Source organism: Hyperolius riggenbachi, chromosome 2 (genome assembly GCF_040937935.1).
Source record: "Hyperolius riggenbachi isolate aHypRig1 chromosome 2, aHypRig1.pri, whole genome shotgun sequence".
NCBI classification, from domain to species: Eukaryota; Metazoa; Chordata; class Amphibia; order Anura; family Hyperoliidae; genus Hyperolius; species Hyperolius riggenbachi.
This window is the reverse complement of record NC_090647.1, coordinates 428,300,803-428,321,075: the sequence shown is the minus strand read 5'-3', so window position 1 is coordinate 428,321,075 and position 20,273 is coordinate 428,300,803. Positions and strand designations below refer to the sequence as shown.

Below are 20,273 nucleotides of genomic sequence, written 5' to 3'. Positions count from 1 at the left end.
ATCGCGCTGCCCATCGGAGAGCAGCGGATCATTGCGGGGCTTAGATCAACAAACGGGAATGGATTTTCCCGTTCATTGATCTCCAGGCGAGCGGGCGGCGGCGTGTTTACAAGCGAGAGCGCGGGCAGCGGCGAGAGCACGGAAAGTACGGATTTCTCCGTCCCTGGGGGTTAAAGGATGGAAAAAGGGACGGAGAAATTCGTACGGGCAGGGGTAAAGTGGTTAATAGTATGTTATTGTATGCTAATTGTTTGGAGATGGGATGATGGCAACCCCTCCCCAATTACCAAGGGTGGTTGCTTTCACAATGTTATATATATGGTATGAGTACACTATGTATGCTTTATATGTTTGCACTTTTTCTGATGAAGGGGACCTCTTAAGGCCCTGAAACAATTGTCAATCTGTGCTGACAAATGCAATAAAAGGAAACACTGCATTCTTGAAACTGGTGTGCGAACCGGATCCTACTAGCACTTGATGACTGAACGGTGACGTGGCTTACCACCCAAGGCCCAGTACCCACTATACGGGTAAGGTGTGCCACATCACAATCTGAATGGATATTTTAACGGTAGCCTCAGGCATTCAAAAGTAATTTAATTGCTGTCAATTGCGGCTTTTAGTGTTAGACACCACGGGGGTCCTTAGTGTTAGGCACAACCTGGGGAGTTGGTGGTAGACACTACCTGGGTGTGGGTTCTTAGTGTTAGGCATCACCAGGGGGGCTTTGGTCAAAGCTAAGCTGAATACTTATCAAGCGACGCATGAAGCGGGACCATAGCGATGTCCACGATGACCTGCATTCCCGATTCATCTCGCTGATATTAGGTACATACAACAGCCATGTACAAGAGTTCAAACGATCTTTGCACAGGAGTCATCGAGGATCTTAAACATCCAACCCACCGTGAAGGTAATTATTGCGGCGCATAATCAGCATCATCATCATGCGCCTGTGCCCACATAGCAAGATCCTGGAAATGATTACTTGCCGCTCCAAAATAAAATTGATGGTCAATGGTAAAATCATGTAGTTGGTACAGGTCTTAAAGGACCACTATCGCAAAAAATGTAGGCAGTTAAAATCTGTAAGAACTGACAGATTTTGGGCCAGTCCATCTCCTCATGGGGGAGTACATTTGAAATCGGCACTGGTAGACTTGGGCGCAGGATACAGCCAGTATATGGCTGATCCTGCTTCTGCACAAGTCCAGGCCGTGTTAATTACTGTTCCCCCTCCAGGCTGCCATGGATGGTGGGGAATGATATAATTCGGCTTCCAGCGATTGCTGGAGGCCAAATTATTGTTTTTAAGCAACTTCGGCTCCATCTTCTGACTGTGCCAACGTTACTCACTGAGCGCCGCTATAGACTGATTCCCATTATAGTCTATGGTGGCGCCCAAATCTATAGTCTATGGCTGCCCCAAATCTAGCAGCGCCAAAAAGCACTACTCCGCATGGGGGAATTCGCAGGGTTTTCTTTGTTTTTCCAGAGCAATGTCTGAACAGCAGTTTAACTGCCAAAATAGTAATATACCAAGCAGCCTTCCTACTCACTTGCACACTATTTTGTAATACTTTGCAACTGCTGTTCAGGAAATGCTGTTGAAAACAAAGAAAACCCTAAGAATCCCGCACGAGGACATGGACTGGCCCAAAACCTGTCAGTTCTGTCAGATTTTAACTGCCTACTTTTTTCACGATAATGGTCCTTTAAGGCACCAAGCGAGAGGCTCTGTGCGTGAATAAGGTTAGGTTTTGGCATAGAAATGTTGTTGAAGAATTCTACTTGCGGCCATCTCTGGCACCCTGGTTACCGGCACCCATCAAAGCCTGCTATCGATTGATTATTAAGACAAAAACTGGAGGTACCGCTCCACCGCACCGTGAGAGACAGTGCTGGATCACGGGCAGCCAAGCCCAGGAAAATCAGAAAATTATTATTTTTGATTATTGCAAGTGTGCAAAATGAGTGACATGAGTTCCTACTTTGTGCAGCCAATTACTTCTCCAGAAAGATTAGAATGTGTGGACAGCCGATAGTCCAAAGAGAGTATAGTTTACAGAATAAAATGCAAATATATTTATATTTTTTTATCTTGCCATTGTCTCCAGTCCCTCACCATCACCCCAACAAGTAAAACCCGATCCAATCTAATTGCTGTCCTAAATCTGGGCAGGCACTCATATACTCTGTAAAGTGATATGCAAGATATCAGCGCTATATAAATAAGTCAGAATAATAATATGCATACACCCACAGCTAAAACAAGGACAACCTGGATTTATAGAGCTCGGATGGTAGTGTCAGAATTTAGTGCAACATGAAAGCATGGATCCATCCTGCCTAGTATCAACAGTTCAGGCTGGGGATGTAATAGTTTGGAAAGGATTTTCTTGGCGCACTTTGAACACATTGGCCCATATGCAATTCACTTTTTCACCTGAATTTTCTCCTAGGAGATGTTTTCATCTTCAATTTAAAATAACTTTCCAGCACTTTTCAACTAAAAAAGTACCAAAAAGTATGTGAAAAAGTACTATCAAAATTATTTTGAGTATTTCTTGCTTGCTGACAGCTTAAAAAAGGCATTTTATTGACAAGTTTAAAAATATCCCCTAGGAGAAAACTCAGGTGCAAAATTGAATTGCATATGGCCCATTGTTTCAGACCAGGTCCATCTCATTATGATCACAGTATACTAGTCTCCTGATGGCAATTTCAAGACGTGTAGTAGGATAATAGGCCATGTCAAAAAGCTCACCTAATCTCAAACTGGTTTCATGAACATAACAAGTTTACAGTCACCAGGTACTAATCCACCAGAGCACCTGGGGTGTGGTGTTACAAGGACTTGCATCATGGCTGTGGAATGTTGCCAACACCTTGTCGAAACCATGAAGAATTAAAGAGAATTTTTAATGATAAAAACCCCCTCTGGGGGATACTTACCTTGGGAGAAGGAAGCCTCTGGATCCTAATGAGGCTTCCACCATCCTCCTCCGTCCCTCCGTTAGAGTGCCAGGATCCCCCGAACTGAGGTGAGGTAAATATTTACCTACCACACAGTAGAGCGGATACGATCGGGCTTGGCTATTTCCATCTTAGCCTGAAGGAAGAACCCCTAGTGCACCTGCGTACGATCGCGGTAGGTAAATATATCATAGCTTGTGGAGGCAGTTGCAGGGGGGTGAGCACTGGATTCTCCCCTAGATTCAGAGGTCGGGAAAGCCTCAATGGGACCCTGAGGCTTCCCCCTCCCGAGGCAAATATCTACCAGAGGTTTTTTTTTTTGTTACGGAGTCTCTTTAAAAGGAAGTTATGCAGGCAAAAGTGGATCTAACCCAGTACAAGCAGGGTATATCTAATAAAGTTGCCAGTGAGAGTAGGTAAAACATTGTATACCTAAACAAAAGGCTTCTTACTTGATTAATAAAGGCAATTCACATTCAGTTCTCTCAGAATCTTTCCTTTCCAAGAGCTGATGCTACTGAGAACACCAAGCTTTCCTTCAGCGTGGCTCTGCCCCTTCTGTGCATCCCCACTTGAAAGTGCTCCCACTGGTGCTTCAGCTGCAAGTTGAAGTGTCACCATCCTGACACCCTCAGAATATGCTGTGTACACTGATATTATCAAGTGTGTGCATGTGTTCAGAGTATGATATAGGGATTTAACTGATATGTATTTAAAGATCTGGTTGCATTATCTCTAAAAAGCTAGACACTCTGTACAATCCTGAGTGTATAGTCTTGTTCAATCCTCCACGTGTGTATTGCAGAATAAAGATATATACATACAGTATACATACACACAAACAGTCACCCTCAGGGATCAGGATTTAATCTCTGGAGCGACAATTTTGGTCCAAATGCAGTAGAGATGGTTTGAGGTTATGGAGGCAGGAGGAGAAACAGCACAGTATACAATAAGCACCTTCCGGCAGGAGGGGTAAGTAGCGGGAACAATGTGCACGGACTAAACAATCCAGCACTCCCTCATTATGGCATCTGCAGACCCGCTAGAGCAGGCATGGGCAAACTCGGCCCTCCAGCTGTTACGGAACTACAAGTCCCACAATGCATTTGCCTTTATGAGTCATGACTGTGGCTGTCAGACTCCTGCAATGCATTGTGGGACTTGTAGTTCCTTAACAGCTGGAGGGCCAAGTTTGCCCATGCCCACGCTACAGTCTCAGCAGAAGCAGACTCAAATGGCTGAGAACATCCTAGTGTATTTACTAGTTTTTAGAGAAGCAAATATGTTCAAAGTACATTCAGTCTGGTGACCCTCATACAACAAAGACATTGTACAGCTGAGCAATGACTGCATAGTGCACAAGAAGCTCAAACCATGTAATTAACAGGCTTTAAAGTGTAATAAATAAATACATACATGGAGTGCAGAATTATTAGGCAAGTTGTATTTTTGAGGAATAATTTTATTATTGAACAACAACCATGTTCTCAATTAACCCAAAAACTCATTAATATCAAAGCTGAATATTTTTGAAAGTAGATTTTTAGTCTTAGCTATTTTAGGGGGGATATATTTGTGTGCAGGTGACTATTACTGTGCATAATTATTAGGCAACTTAACAAAAAACAAATATATACCCATTTCAATTATTTATTTTTACCAGTGAAACCAATATAACATCTCAACATTCACAAATATACATTTCTGACATTCAAAAACAAAACAAAAACAAATCAGTGACCAATATAGCCACCTTTCTTTGCAAGGACACTCAAAAGCCTGCCATCCATGGATTCTGTCAGTGTTTTGATCTTTTCACCATTAACATTGCGTGCAAGCCGCAACCACAGCCTCCCAGACACTGTTCAGAGAGGTGTACTGTTTTCCCTCCTTGTAAATCTCACATTTTATGATGGACCACAGGTTCTCAATGGGGTTCAGATCTGGTGAACAAGGAGGCCATGTCATTAGTTTTTCTTCTTTTATACCCGTTCTTGCCAGCCACGCTGTGGAGTACTTGGACGCATGTGGTGGAGCATTGTCCTGCATGAAAATCATGTTTTTCTTGAAGGATGCACTTCTTCCTGTACCACTGCTTGAAAAAGGTGTCTTCCAGAAACTGGCAGTAGGACTGGGAGTTGAGCTTGACTCCATCCGCAACCCGAAAAGGCCCCACAAGCTCATCTTTGATGATACCAGCCCAAACCAGTACTCCACCTCCACCTTGCTGGCGTCTGAGTGGAGCTCTCTGCCCTTTACCAATCCAGCCACGGGCCCATCCATCTGGCCCATCAAGACTCACTCATTTCATCAGTCCATAAAACCTTAGAAAAATCAGTCTTGAGATATTTCTTGTCCCAGTCTTGACGTTTCAGCTTGTGTGTCTTATTCAGTGGTGGTCGTCTTTCAGCCTTTCTTACCTTGGCCATGTCTCGGAGTATTGCACACCTTGTGCTTTTGGGCACTCCAGTGATGTTGCAGCTCTGAAATATGGCCAAACTGGTGGCAAGTGGCATCTTGGCAGCTGCACGCTTGACTTTTCTCAGTTCATGGGCAGTTACTTTGCGCCTTGGTTTTTCCACACGCTTCTTGCGACCCTGTTGACTATTTTGAATGAAACGCTTGATTGTTCGATGATCACGCTTCAGAAGCTTTGCAATTTTAAGAGTGCTGCATCCCTCTGCAAGATATCACACTATTTTTGACTTTTCTGAGCCCGTCAAGTCCTTCTTTTGACCCATTTCGCCAAAGGAAAGAAAGTTGCCTAATAATTATGCACACCTGATATAGGGAGGATGTCATTAGACCACACCCCTTCTCATTACAGAGATGCACATCACCTAATATGCTTAATTGGTAGTAGGCTTTCGAGCCTATACAGCTTGGAGTAAGACAACATGCATAAAGAGGATAATGTGGTCAAAATACTCATTTGCCTAATAATTCTGCACTCCCTGTATATAAAAAAAAAAAAAAGCTTAAAATCCCCATCAAAAACAGATCCATATCTAAGAAGGAAGCCTCTGGATCCTGCATAGCCCTCCTACGTCCTCACTGTTGCCACGCAGGGACCCCAGGAACACAAGGCAAGTGTTTGCTGGTTTTCTTATATGGCCCCACTCCTCTTTGTGCCCGAGCATGGCCTTACTGCGCCGTGCTCGCTTTGGTGAAGCATGACGCACCATTTACAAGAGGGTTCCAGGCTGTGGCCTTGGACTCCTTGGACACAGGAAGCCACTAAACTATGCAGAGGCTTTCCTCTTCTTAGGCAAGTGTCGGGTTTACTTTAAAGGTAACCTTCACAAGGTGTCCGGTGTATTGCGTTACAATGCAGCATACAGCAGATGCAAAATGGGCATACGCTGTGCCTATTTTTTCTATGGTTTCCATGGGCTCTTTCACATGTCCAAGGCTTTACCTCCTGCTGTGATATAATACAGCACTGCACTTTTTTGGACAGTAAAATGCGTTCTCTCATCAAACAAACAACACCCTCCTCAGCAAAGCATCCATAACAGATGTGCGTCACAATAAATACGTCTTAGCACAACATATGTAGGTGAAGGGGCCATAACTCCTTGACATCGCAGCAGACACATACCTACCTATTGGCTGCATCACTGCCCAACTACATATTTCACACAGAATGAACATATGGTCTGTCACACTGCTGTTTTCCAGTGAAGTGTTAAACATGTTCTCTTAATCATCATTTCCTGCAAGGCTGACCTTACAGGCTTCCCGAATGATTTCTCAGCTAAATAATTTTTCCCCCCATTAACACATGTGAAACAAAAGTATTGTGACAGAACTGCTTCAGTTTTGTCATAAAACAGCCCAGCTTCCTAGCGGGAACAAACGTCCAGCCAAATCGAAGATGCCTTTTCTCAAAATGTACCATTATATTGTCACAGCTTGTTTAGAAGTATGTAAGCAGATTTCTTCTTTCCCCTGGAAGACAGGCCACCTTGCAACTATGAATTGATTTGAGTCCTATGGGAGAAAAATGCTTCACAAAGGTCATTGTATATTATTTATTTCTACTAGCTTTAAAGGGAACCTAAACTGAGAGGAATATGGATGTTTTCATTTTCATTTGTCAGTCCTGCTGATCTCTTTGGCTGCAGTAGTAATTAAATCACACACCTGAAACAAGCATGCAGCTAATCCAGTCTGACTTCAGCCAGAGAAACCAACCTGCATGCTTGTTCAGAAGCTGTCGCTTAAAGCATTAGAGACAGGATCAACAGGAGGGTTAGGCAACTGGTATTTTAAAAGGAAATATCCAAATCCTTCTCAGTTTAGGTATCCTTTAATTCTAAGTCAAACAAAATATAATATATATATATTTTTTTTAACAGGAAATATTAAATATCCAGGAATCGGAACACCTGACCAGTGCAATTTTTGCATCACAAACACTGTGTATACCAACAGAGTTAGTTAAAGCCTATAGGAATAGGCAGTTTGTTCCCCCCAGGCTGTTTCCCCATAGGTTCCTGCTTTTATCACCTGTTTTCTACCTGGCTTTAAGGCCTCTTGCACACTACACGCGATTCAGAGTTTTTATCTGATCCGATTTTTGATTCCGATTTAAAAAAAGTACTGTATGCAGTACGTTTTTTTTTTTTTTTTTTTTTTTTTAATCGGAACAAAAAATTTAATTAGTTAAAAAAATTGGTATCGCATGTAATGTGCAAGAGGCCTTAGGCTCCTTGCACACTGCACATCAGTTTTTCGATTCAGATTTTCGCTGAATACAATCAACAGAAAAATGGAGGAAAAAACGCAGCATGCAGTAATGATTAAAAACCGGAATCTGATGTAAAAAAAAAAACGATTAAAAATCAGAATCGCATGCAGTGTGCAGGGAGTCTTAGTCATATTGGGTTCACTACTGCCACTGGGCTCCACTCCACGGGACAAGCACTGGTATGCAGATCGAAGCCTCAGCAGAAGCATCCCATTGGATTGTAACAGACCAAAGGGAATCCACCCTCCCCGGAAGATTCTCATTGGTTGGTCTTTTGCAATACAATAAGACAAAATACAATATTAAGTACTAGGGGGAGCAGATACACAATGCGTATTCCCTAAAAGGATAGGCCCCTAAACGCACTAAAACATAACTTGATATCTATATCAGTCTAAACAGGTAAAAACATATAGTGTGTCCCGAGTAGTAGACGCCCTGGTGTGTGTTTTTTCACTGATAACTAGGGATGAATTGAGCATGGTTTGTGAGCCTGTATTATACTGTAGCTCTGTATGTTTGTGTGCCTGTATTATACTGGAGCTCTGTATGTTTGTGAGCCTGTATTATACTGGAGCTCTGTATGTTTGTGTTCCTGTATTATACTGGAGCTCTGTATGTTTGTGAGGCTGTATTATACTGGAGCTCTGTATGTTTGTGAGCCTATATTATACTGGAGCTCTGTATGTTTGTGAGGCTGTATTATACTGGTGCTCTGTATGTTTGTGAGCCTGTATTATACTGGAGCTCTGTATGATTGTGAGCTTATATTATACTGGAGCTCTGTATGTTTGTGGGCCTGTATTATACTGGAGCTCTGTATGTTTGTGAGCCTATATTATACTGGAGCTCTGTATGTTTGTGAGCCTGTATTATACTGGAGCTCTGTATGTTTGTGAGCCTGTATTATACTGGAGCTCTGTATGTTTGTGTGCCTATATTATACTGGAGATCTGTATGTTTGTGAGCCTGTATTATACTGGAGCTCTGTAGGTTTGTGTGCCTGTATTATACTGGAGCTCTGTATGTTTGTGAGCCTGTATTATACTGGAGCTCTGTATGTTTGTGAGCCTATATTATACTGGAGCTCTGTATGTTTGTGAGCCTATGTTATACTGGAGCTCGGTATGTTTGTGAGCCTGTATTATACTGGAGCTCGGTATGTTTGTGAGCCTGTATTATACTGGAGCTCTGTATGTTTGTGAGCCTGTATTATACTGGAGATCTGTATGTTTGTGAGCCTATATTATACTGGAGCTCTGTATGTTTGTGAGCCTGTATTATACTGGAGCTCTGTATGTTTGTGAGCCTGTATTATACTTGACCAGGGTAGGGCCCTATTTGAGCCGACCTTCTTAATTACCGTAACAAAAGCTATGACACCCAATTGGAGTTGTAAGGCCACAGCTTTATTACAGTATTAACATTAAACATTAGCTGAGCTGTGACAAGAAAAACATTGAAATAAAAAAGATGGGTAAGGGGGGAGAAAACATATTACAATAACAAACATATTTCCATTAACAGATGGCGGGGCGCTTGAGCGCTCTGCAGGTCCCTTGACAATGCCCTTGCGTGCTGGCCACCAGCCTTCGGCTTACATTATCACATTACACCCCCACTCCTCACTCCATTATGCATTATCCATTATCATGTATATTTCATTATGGGATCCTCCTTCGACGCATTCCTTGGTTATGCCAGCTCAGTGGTGAATACTTTCTCGATGTCCAAAGATACGGCATTGTCAAGGACCCGCCATAGCATTCGTCCTTGCCCTCTCAAGGACGAATGCCCGCCCACACGCAGAGCGCTGCCTCGAGAGCCTCTCTCAAGCCATATATGAAGATGGTGTTGCCCAGGTCGTTCAGGTGCACCCCGTCCCTTTCCAGGTGCCCTGCCGGCTTTTCGAGCAGCGTGTGATGGACCGCAAACCCCCCAGACCTGAACATAAATTTCGAAATGGCTCTATTGATTTTCGCCCGAGATTGGTTTAGGACCTGCTCGGGCATGCGCGGGCGCCACGTTAGTCTAGGGATGATTTCTGACCACACTATGGTCATGTGGGGGCAGAGTGACCACATCCGCGTGTACAGTGATATTAATTCCTGCATCAGTGGATGCTGCTGCATATACCCGACGACGTTACCCCCTATATGAACCATTAGTTTATCGGGGGACCCCCTTGATTTTACTAACTTAAAGAATTTTTGGGCCAGCCACTCGACTGTCAGTCCTCCCTGGCCCAACCAGTGGACCTCCACGTTGTCCCTTACCTGCCCGAGGTGTCGGTCTCTGTCTCGCATTGCAGCTCGTCGCTCAGCCCGCACTATGTATAAATGCCCCATTATCCATACTCTACATTTTAGCCGGCCTGTGAGGGATGATAGTTATTATAACATGTTACATTAACCATTTTTTTTCTTTTTTTTTGTATTCTTCCTTGCGCCCTAATCTTATCGCTCCGCTAGGTGCGGGCGAATGTAAGACCTGAACCGATGAGATTCCCATCGGCCGATTTTTTTAATCATTTCGGCGCCGAGGCCCCATCTGGTTGCCTCGGTTGCAGCCCCGATGCGAAACGAGTGTGACCCGTATTCGGCCGCGACGCACCCGATGCCTGTGAGTGTGCGCTTTAGCAGGGCTACAAACTGGAATCTGGACAGCGTCGTTCCGTCTTCGTGCCGCAGGAGCGGACCGGTTTGGTCAGACTGCCCCTGCATAAAACTTGTGTACAATTGTACCGGGCAAGCCCTGCTCCCGGCCATCTCCCTCAGCCTAGACAAGACAAGACAAATAACATTTATATTGCGCTTTTCTCCTTGCGGACTCAAAGCGCCAGAGCAGAGCAGCAGCCACTAGGGCGCGCTCTATTGGCAGTAGCAGTGTAAGCGAGACTTGCCAAAGGTCTCCTACTGAATTAGTACTGGCTTACTGAACAGGCAGAGCCGAGATTCGAACCCTGGTCTCCTGTGTCAGAGGCAGAGCCCTTAACCATTACACCATCAGCCAACTGCTTAAGGGTCACTCCTTTGGCCCTTTGGTCAGTTTTTGACCTGGGGATGCGTACCCATAAGCTGCCTTGAGCTAGCGAGATATCCTTCCGCTGTACCCCCCCCCCCCCGCTACTTCTATTGGGGCCTACCAGCTCCCCCAACCTTAAAGCTCCATGGAAGGCTAATGCAAAAGCCAGCTGAAACAGCCGAATTTCGTGTTCACTGCGGCAATGTACCTCCAGTGTGTTCAGCCTGTATTATACTGGAGCTCTGTATGTTTGTGAGGCTGTTTTATACTGGAGCTCTGTATGTTTGTGTACCTGTATTATACTGGAGCTCTGTATGTTTGTGTGCCTGTATTATACTGGAGCTCTGTATGTTTGTGTGCCTGTATTATACTGGAGCTCTGTATGTTTGTGAGCCTGTATTATACTGGAGCTCTGTATGTTTGTGAGCCTGTATTATACTGGAGCTCTGTATGTTTATGAGCCTGTATTATACTGGAGCTCTGTATGTTTGTGAGGCTGTATTATACTGGAGCTCTGTATGTTTGTGAGCCTGTATTATACTGGAGCTCTATGTTTGTGAGCCTAGATTATACTGGAGCTCTGTATGTTTGTGAGCCTGTATTATACTGGAGTTCTGTATGTTTGTGAGCCTGTATTATACTGGTGCTCTGTATGTTTGTGTGCCTATATTCTACTGGAGCTCTGTATGTTTGTAAGCCTATATTATACTGGAGCTCGGTATTATACTGGAGCTCTGTATGTTTGTGAGCCTGTATTATACTGGAGCCTTGTATGTTTGTGTGCTTGTATTATACTGGAGCTCTGTATGTTTGTGAGCCTGTATTATACTGGAGCTCTGTATGTTTGTGAGCCTGTATTATCCTGGAGCTCTGTATGTTTGTGAGGCTGTATTATACTGGAGCTCTGTATGTTTGTGAGGCTGTATTATACTGTAGCTCTGTATGTTTCTGAGCCTGTATTATACTGGAGCTCTGTATGTTTGTGAGCCTGTATTATACTGGAGCTCTGTATGTTTGTGAGCCTGTATTATACTAGAGCTCTGTATGTTTGTGAGCCTGTATTATACTGGAGCTCTGTATGTTTGTGAGCCTGTATTATACTGGAGATCTGTATGTTTGTGAGCCTGTATTATACTGGAGCTCTGTAGGTTTGTGTGCCTGTATTATACTGGAGCTCTGTATGTTTGTGAGCCTGTATTATACTGGAGCTCTGTATGTTTGTGAGCCTGTATTATACTGGAGCTCTGTATGTTTGTGTGCCTGTATTATACTGGAGCTCTGTATGTTTGTGTGCCTGTATTATACTGGAGCTCTGTATGTTTGTGAGCCTGTATTATACTGGAGCTTTGTAGGTTTGTGTGCCTGTATTATACTGGAGCTCTGTATGTTTGTGAGCCTGTATTATACTGGAGCTCTGTATGTTTGTGAGCCTGTATTATACTGGAGCTCTGTATGTTTGTGTGCCTGTATTATACTGGAGCTCTGTATGTTTGTGTGCCTGTATTATACTGGAGCTCTGTATGTTTGTGTGCGGGGGGCGAAATCCCCACGCCACATGCTTAATTCATCCCTAGTTTATTGTGAACAAACACACACCAGTGCGTCCAATACTCGGGACACACTATATATTTTTACCTGATTGGACTGATATAGATATTTTGTTGCTCGTGAATAATATTGTTTATATTCGTATCAAATAAAAGTTACGTTTTAGTGTGTTTATGAGCCTATCCCTTTCTTTAGGAAATACATATCGTGCAATGCAATAAGAGCCTAATGCTTCGGTAGAGATGCTGATCTGTAGACTGGCGCATGTGCTGTGCAGTGGAAGCAGCGGTGGAAGACCTGAATAGAGGCAACAGCAGCAACCCAGATGCACAACGCTGAATAAAATAATTAAGTTGACTGCAATGGGGCGCAGTGTATCTGCTCAGAATACATTGTAGCACACCGCTGTGCATTTGGAATAGTATAGACGTAGCCATAGCCTGTAACAAAGGATTTTATCACAATGAGCTATATTAATTTGTACAATCAATTCTTAAAAGAAGGACAACTGGAACGTTTGACTTTTTTTTATCATTTTAATATTTTATACATTTTAATAAATAATATCCAGAAAAAAAAAAAAGGAAAAAAAAAAATCGTTGACGATTTGCATTATTTAGGAAAACATACTGTAAATCAATTGTAACACTATGTTTTAAAAATACAACCAGCAAACGTAAAAGCAGATTCTTTTTGTACATAGGTCACGTGCAAATTTAGAAATAGTCACCAGTTTAACCAACCGTATTAAACTGATCGATACAAAGTAGCTACTAAACTTGACAATTCAAGTGTCTGGATTGTAATCTCACTTTAACTACTTCCATAACGAATGGAAGTTTATTCAGAATCACAGTGGAAGGAAAAGCTCTATCGCTCCGCAAGGTTTTCACACTGCGTCCGTTACTAATGTGTACCCTTGTGAAATGCTAAACCTACTAAACACGGTAACACCTTTCCCCTGAAGTACCTTGACCTGACTGTAATTCCTTGAACCATTACAATAAATCACTCAAGGGTCATCAGGCACAACTTATTTATATACCATATATACACACACATATGTGTAAAAGAACATGGTCTTAGAAAATAAAAACACATTTTTAAAAAAATGCCTCAAGCCCATCCCCTAAACAAAGTTTTTGAAAAAAAAATTAAAAAATAAAACTCAGACTTTGTAAAGTACAAACATTTACATCTTTGCACATGTTCTGTGCTCAGGTCTTAATATATTCTTTTATGTACATAATATATATGTGCTCTTTACACAAACTGAACAGGAACTGGAGATTTCAAAAAGAACAAATGTTATTTCAATTCCAAGGTTGAGCATTGTGCTTATTGAATGACCCCCTATAGTATTCTAAATGCTCAAGTCTGGGAAAATATGGTGCAAACATGGGCAATGTACTTACTGAGTATTTGTAAATCAGACCATTTTTCATCTGTACCGCTGCCTTTTTTCACACACAAACCAGTTAAGACTAGGTTCACAGTGGGAGCTGCGTTGCTTTCTCGGTGGAAACAAAAACGCAATGGAGCGGAAGAGTCGCACTGCATGGACTGCATTGGGATACTGTCGTCCATTGGAACGCAGCGCACCAGATGCATTCTAAACATTGCACAGATTTGGTACTGCAGTGTGGCTTTCTGTGCTAAGATGTCTCCATAAAGTCTCACCACAATGCTTCACTGTAAATGTAACTTAAGCATTACAAAGTGTTGCTAGGTGAATATGTTTTAGAAAATGTAAAAAGAAATAGAAATTTTAATGACTGAAGAAAACTAAATAATTTTCATGTACCCTGGAAGTATCACAAGCATGGCATTTTTACAACACATACTTATAGTGTAAAGAAGTGTTCCCCAAATGACTCCCTGTGTAGGTAGCACACTGAATGGTTCAGGATGTCTATGCAGCACAGTTTTATGGGAAAATAGGACGACTCTAGACACAGGAACCACTGAGAACATGTAAAGCAGATTCTATAGCCTTCTGTAATATTGAATATACAGGAGAATAACCTAATCCTAATTTGGATCTAGAATCATAGTACAGTGAGAAAAAGTTTGGGAAACATTGATTTAAAGCTACATATACTTTAGATTTTTGGTCAGAATGATCTTCTTGTACAAGGAAATTATAACGTGTGTACATAATTTCGTAAGAGGTCACTGATCTCTTGCCAGCAATCTGCCAAGTCAGATTACTGTACCTACATTTCTTATGTCACCTGAGGGAATATAAACCCTTAGACTGCCAGCTATTTTTTTTTCTTTTACAAAAGCTACGCGCCAGAGCCAGCTATGTTTGTATTCTGTTTATTAAATGTCTTGCCAAAATCTACATGCACCAAAATCCAAATTAGCCAGTACAATTGTTATAAAGGGGCAAATTATTTTGAGATGATTGAGAAATATGCTAATTATTATGATATAGAATTATACTCATTATTATGAAAATCTATTGAAAAACAGACTAATCAAATCTTGCAGTAAAAGCAATTTACTAGTCCATATTCAAGCTGCATATACTTGCACATTTCTTTATTTATTTTTGCATATTTCATAAAAGTAGAAGGTTGGCACTGAACCAAAAACAAACTTTGTCACGGACTTCTAAAAGGCGCTTAGTACAAGGAATATGGGGACACAAAAAAAATGCCTATAGACAACTGCTACAGGCGGAAGTAGTTCTGTATTAAAAAAGCCCTCAAATGTTTTTGGCATAGGGATGCCAAACACAGAACACCTATAGACATCAGCAGCAGTCTAAGGGTTAAAACTATTTTCTGTGTCAGTGTGTTTCTTCCCTGATCTCTCCATAGAGCAGCACATGCTGCATTGACAGAGGCCCAAGAACGCATCTGTACAAATAGCATTCCATAATTGCTGCCCAAAATGGTTTAATAATATAGCTTGGGTGAAAAATCGTGCAAGTGTGTAAGTAGTTTCACAATTTTATAAAAAATATAAATTACCAGGAAATCTTGATTTCAGAAAAAAAAACGATCACTGTGATTGGCTAGTCCTGGTGGTCAAATAATTGGTGACCAGATATATTGGTGCAGAGACTGCAAGTTGGCGTGTAGTCCTGGAGACAGACATCCACAGAAGACCATGCACGCAGTTCCAGCTTTATCACTAATGCCCCTGCATAATGGGGATTGTGCAGGGAAGGTTGTAAGAGTCTCAGGACCATGTTCAATTCACTTTTTCTCAGAAGTGATATCTTTACCCTTAATCAATAAAATGCCCTTTAAGCCACCAGCAAGTAAGAAAATACTCTGAATAATTTTGACATCTACTTTTTCATCTACTGTTTGGTACTTTTTCAATTGCAGAGTGCTAAAAAGTTATTTTAAAACCAGATGAAAAATGATCTCCAAGGAGAAAACTGAAGAGAAGGAGCTTGTTATTTATCTAGGCCAGTGTCCAAAAGAAAAAAATATGGTAGCTTCAACTGCACATCTTTTATTGTACCAGAAGATATTTCATCCATCCTACTGATTAACCTCTTCAGCTCTAATGAGTAAAGTAGACTCCCAGATATTTATAAGTAAAGGTAACACACTTGAACACGCCATTCAAGAAAATCTGTAACGAAAAAACCTCCCCTGGGGGGTACTCGCCTTGGGTGGGGGCGAAGCCTCCGGATCCCATTGAGGCTTCCCCATCCTCCTCGGTCCCACAGCGGCAGCGATAAAGCTCCCCGAACAGCAGGGATGTAAATATTTACCTTCCCGGCTCCAGCGCAGACGCAGTATCGGCTCTCCGCTTGGAGATAGGTGGAAATAGCCGATCGCTGTTGGCCCGCTCTACTGCGCAGGCGCAAGTCTCCTGTGCAGTAGAGCGGACCCTACAGAGATCGGCTATTTTTGCCTATCTCCGTGCGGAGAGCCGCAACAGCGCCCCCGCTGGAGCCAGGAAAGGTAAATAAATCAGCGCTTGTCAGGCTTGTTGAGCGAGGATTCCGGGACACTTTGGGGGAGCCAGCGCTGGACTGCCTGCAGCTACAAGGGAGGGGGAAGTCTCATTGGGACCCGGAGGCTTCCCCCTCCTGAGGTGAGTACCCCCCAGGGGAACTTTTTTTTTTTACAGGTTTTCTTTCAACAATGTAGCCAACACACACATTATGAGGTGCTAAATGTGTGTATTGTCTGTAAAATACATATTAGGATGACAGAATGGCATTACACAATGATAAATGCTGCTCAAGGACCACCTCTGATGTAGGGATGTGTGTACCAGTTTAACAAGGGTCTATTTCACTTCTTTTGTAAGTCAGATTGCTTCTCCAATGCCATGTGCAGCTGGAGAATCTCAGTGGGAAACTTTAACATTACATGTTCATTTCCTGCAAAACCAGAAGTACATCAAAGTAATACTGAAGCATCCTGGGAAAAAAGTCACCCATGGAGAGGGAAGGCTCTGGATCCCATAGAGCAGAGTCCCCCAATCCTGTCCTCAAGGCCCACCAACGGTACATGTTTTGCAGAAAACCACAAACATGCACAGGTGAGGCAATTAGTGTCTCAGCAGAGCTGATCAACTACCTCTGTGGATTTCCACAAAACATGCACTGCTGGTGGTACTTGAGGACAGGGTTGGGGAACACTGCCATAGAGCCCTCCTGGTCCTCTACCCACATCCTTGGTCCACTGCTGTCCCCCATGTTGAAGATATCCGACCAACTGGTCCAATATGCCTTCAGGGGTCGCCAAAAACACTTATGTCCCTGTGTGGATCTGAAGGCGTGAGTGCTTCTTAAGACGGGTGACTTTATACAGCCCATCCACGAGTGCACTCATGCATGCGCAGTACGGAGCTGCATGTCTTTGGAAGCAAATGCTTCCAATGCCTTCTGGGGACTCCAGGGGCAACAAATCTGAATGGTGGACAGCAGAGGAACGAGGGCACCAAGAGAGGATTGGGAAGGCTCTATGAGATCCAGAACTTTCCCTCTCCATAGGTGAGCATCTGACTTTTTTCTTACAGGACGTTTCAGACACCCAAAGCAACTTGGTGGATGCAGTCTAGTGTACTGAGAAGAGCATAGATTTGTACACTCAGCAGGCTCAGTCTGCAGGTCACAATTATGTAGGCTGAAAGACACCATCTAAGCTAAACTGGAAGAGTTCCTTAACAGAGGTGCACGATTTATCCACACAATTCCGTAACATCAACCTTACCTGTTATTTTGAAGACACTGCACATTTTCAGTCAGGCACTTTAAAAATAGCTGTATAACTAATTTCAATTAGTTTAACTGTTTCTTGACTGGATTAAATGACAAACATTGCTAGAAAACGCTTGAGAAACATTTCCATGCATTAGAACTGAATTTGTTGCTCAATGGGAGTAATACAAATTTCTTCCAGAACAGGACTCATTTTTATTCTTGGATCCAAAATGGAGATGAATCTTGCAATAAACACATTTACAGTAGAATCCTTTTGAAGTAAACTTCAAGAAACCTGTCCAAGTAGTTCACTATAAATATTCTGAGAACAAGAGATGCTTAAAGGAAACAGAGACAAAAGATTTTTTTTTACTTATCTGGGGCTTCCTCCAGCCCCATAATCATGTCTGAGTCCCTCGCTGTCCTCTCGCGGTTCAGCCACAATCAGCCCCGGTAACCGGCTCAGTTGCGTCAGGCGGGAAGACGCGACTGAGCCAGTTACCGGGGCTGATTGAGGCAGAACGGCAGACCATGGGAGGACAGCAAGGGACTCAGACGTGCTTATGAGGCTGGAGGAAGCCCAGGATAAGTAAAAAATCTTTATAGTGTGCTGTCTCTGGTACACTTTAATGAGATGCTAAAGTTTATGCCTTCTATGCAGCTTGGAATTGCACTTTCTGATTTAAATTTGTTCAATTACAAGCAGCATACTGTTAGCATGAAATTTTTCATGTAACCGGAAAAAAATAAATACCATCTCACTGACCATCTCTAATGAGCATGGTAAAGCTTCTAAAATGACCTTACTCTCTGCATTGGCACCAAGTGTCTCACAAAGGCCGGGTTAAAGGGCACACAAGCAGCAACGTTTCATTAGCACAAGTACTGCACTTACTGTCCACTATAATAGCTACCAACTATCTAAAAGTAGCAGAAGCTTTAAACATACACTTGCACATATCCACTGTTGTAGCAACTACAATAGAAGTATATTGATATAGCTTTGAGTCGATGCTAAAGGGACATAGCTGGTAGCTACGTGTGTGTGTCGGTGTGTTTTTCTATATGGATGGCTAAGCTTACCAAAAGATTTGCAAAATTGCTTTCTGTATTTGTTCCTGCCTGCACTTCCATCTCAATTTAAATAAAAATAAAGAGAAGGTAAAAAGAAAAAAAAATGGATATATCCCAAAAGGTAGCAAAGGTTCATTTCCTTTTAACTTGACATTGCCCAAAGTAGAGGTCAAAATACAATCCCTTTCATCACCTCTAGAGGCAACCTCCCAAAAATAAAAAAAAATAAAAAAAAAAAAATTAATCAGCACTGGATTGTTAAAATGCTTGGGATGGAGAGGACCACCTGTGCTTCACGTGCATTTTATCCACCAGCAGACTCTGGATTCTGCGTTATCTGACATGCCACTGACTACATATCCCATGTCAATTGCCATCCATTTGGTACTAGTGACCCTAGTACTGGAATGCAAAGGATTCTGCTTGAAGCTTCAGTTAAGAGTTGCATTATTGGGATCTGTCCAGAATCTCCAGTCATATCAGCAAGCTATTAGAAAAGTCAGTTGCTAGTCGTGTTTTGATGAGAAGCATATTTAGCAGAGGTATCTTCTCTCCAGACAGAGTTTTCCAGCTGTGAAAGATTTCCATTTTATTCCAAAAGCTTGTTTTTCTCTTCCAGCCTTTGCAAAAAGTAAATAAAGGAATACAAAGGCACAGAAAAATAATAAATCACCTATTCATTTTACCAACCTTACTAATATAAGACAGAAATATTAAACAGTACATCATAGAGAGCATAACATTCACAAACGCCACTACCCCAGAGGGATTAATTACCTAATAAAAAGACTAAAATCTTCTGCAGCAATGAAGACAAAGGGTCACCTTGGCTGGTGGTCATTTCAGGCCCTCATGTGCTTCAATCAGATTTTCGAAGTGCATGCATTTTGCCAAATGCAAAAAGGCACTGTGATTTGCGTGGTGTTCCTTCCAGCATTCAGTTTTCTTTCCACACCCCAAGAATAATCTTCCAAAATCGGCATTTGACTATGATAAGGACACTAGACTTTTACTATGTTCCCAATAGGTGCATCAGCGAAACTATCATAAACTAAACTCAGCAAAACTCCAAGTACCAATACGTATTACAGTAATTGAACATGTATAGTTAAGTTGCAACTAGAAATGCTGGTAATTGTAAATTACCTAATTATTCATGGAAACCGTGATAAGAGTGGATTACCGCCTTTCGTCAACAAAACCGACCTAGTAGGAATAGCGCCCGTTGATCTGCAGGCCTAATCTGCAAATTACTCAAGGATGTACATTTAATAAAGGCACCAAATAAAAAAAGGGCGCAGGGCAATACCAGTACAGGCAGAGAATTTCGATAATCATACTGAAATTGTACTCTCTCTCTCTATAACCTAAACCTCACACTAACCCTTCTACCTATGTCTAACCTTCCCCTATCTACACCCAACACCAACCTCACGTTGACTTACACCCAACACTAACTACTAGCTTTCCCGCTCCTCCGATTGCTGTAGTTACTCTGGCACCCAAATTAAACACTGGGTGTCACCATAGCAGCTAATTGCATAACAGCCTCTGGCGGCGCCCAAAATTGCCTTATACGATTTTTCTTGTTTTGGACTCACGATGCTCACCAGCAACTGTATGGCATTCTCCATCAGTGCAACAGAAAAGTAACTGCATATTATAAGGGGGAAAAAAGCACAACACATATAGATTTATATAAAAACTCAC

The 20,273-nt window shown here is 42.3% G+C and overlaps 1 protein-coding gene across 1 annotated transcript in view; it reads right to left on the bottom strand.

Moving 5' to 3' along the window:
- Positions 1 to 18,010: 18,010 nt before the first annotated feature.
- PRKX (protein kinase cAMP-dependent X-linked catalytic subunit) overlaps positions 18,011 to 20,273 on the bottom strand; it is a 174,119-nt gene continuing 171,856 nt past the window's right edge. Inside the window, exon 9 of the mRNA XM_068265622.1 lies at positions 18,011 to 19,183. The gene's annotated coding sequence lies outside the window, so the exon portion shown is untranslated. The remainder of the gene's footprint in view (positions 19,184 to 20,273) is intronic.